This window comes from Triticum dicoccoides, chromosome 3A (genome assembly GCF_002162155.2).
Source record: "Triticum dicoccoides isolate Atlit2015 ecotype Zavitan chromosome 3A, WEW_v2.0, whole genome shotgun sequence".
In the NCBI taxonomy this organism is placed as follows: Eukaryota; Viridiplantae; Streptophyta; class Magnoliopsida; order Poales; family Poaceae; genus Triticum; species Triticum dicoccoides.
Window position 1 is genome coordinate 368,028,199 of NC_041384.1, and position 479 is coordinate 368,028,677.

Genomic DNA, 479 nt, shown 5'->3' on the forward strand with positions numbered 1-479 from the left:
TTCCGCCGCCACCGCCGCACGGGCGCCGCCCGCCCGCGGTCGCCCGCCTCGCAGCCGCCGGGTCCTCGCCGCCGCCTTCATCCCGCGCCGGTCGGCGAGCTCGCCGCGCCACCACGGCACTGGCGCGCCGCGCCATGGCCGATGCCGGCCCCGCCTCCGGCTAGATCCGGGCCGGAGCGCCCGGATCCGCTCCTCGCCGACCCCCTCCGCGTCCGTCCTCGCCGGAGAAGACCTCCCCCTCGCCGGAGTTGCCTCGGTTCGCGTGCACGAACCCTAGATCTGTTCTCGGAGTGAGATATTTCACTAAGTCCCCGAGTTCTCCATGTTTCAAATGCCCTTGTTCATCATGTCGTAACTCCGCATCTGTAGCTCCGTTTTGAGCATGTAGCATATCGAACTGTTCTTCTCAGAGAGCACATCATTTCATCTCATTGCATCATTTTCATTTGAGTTCATCTTGATGCCCCAAATGCTGTTGG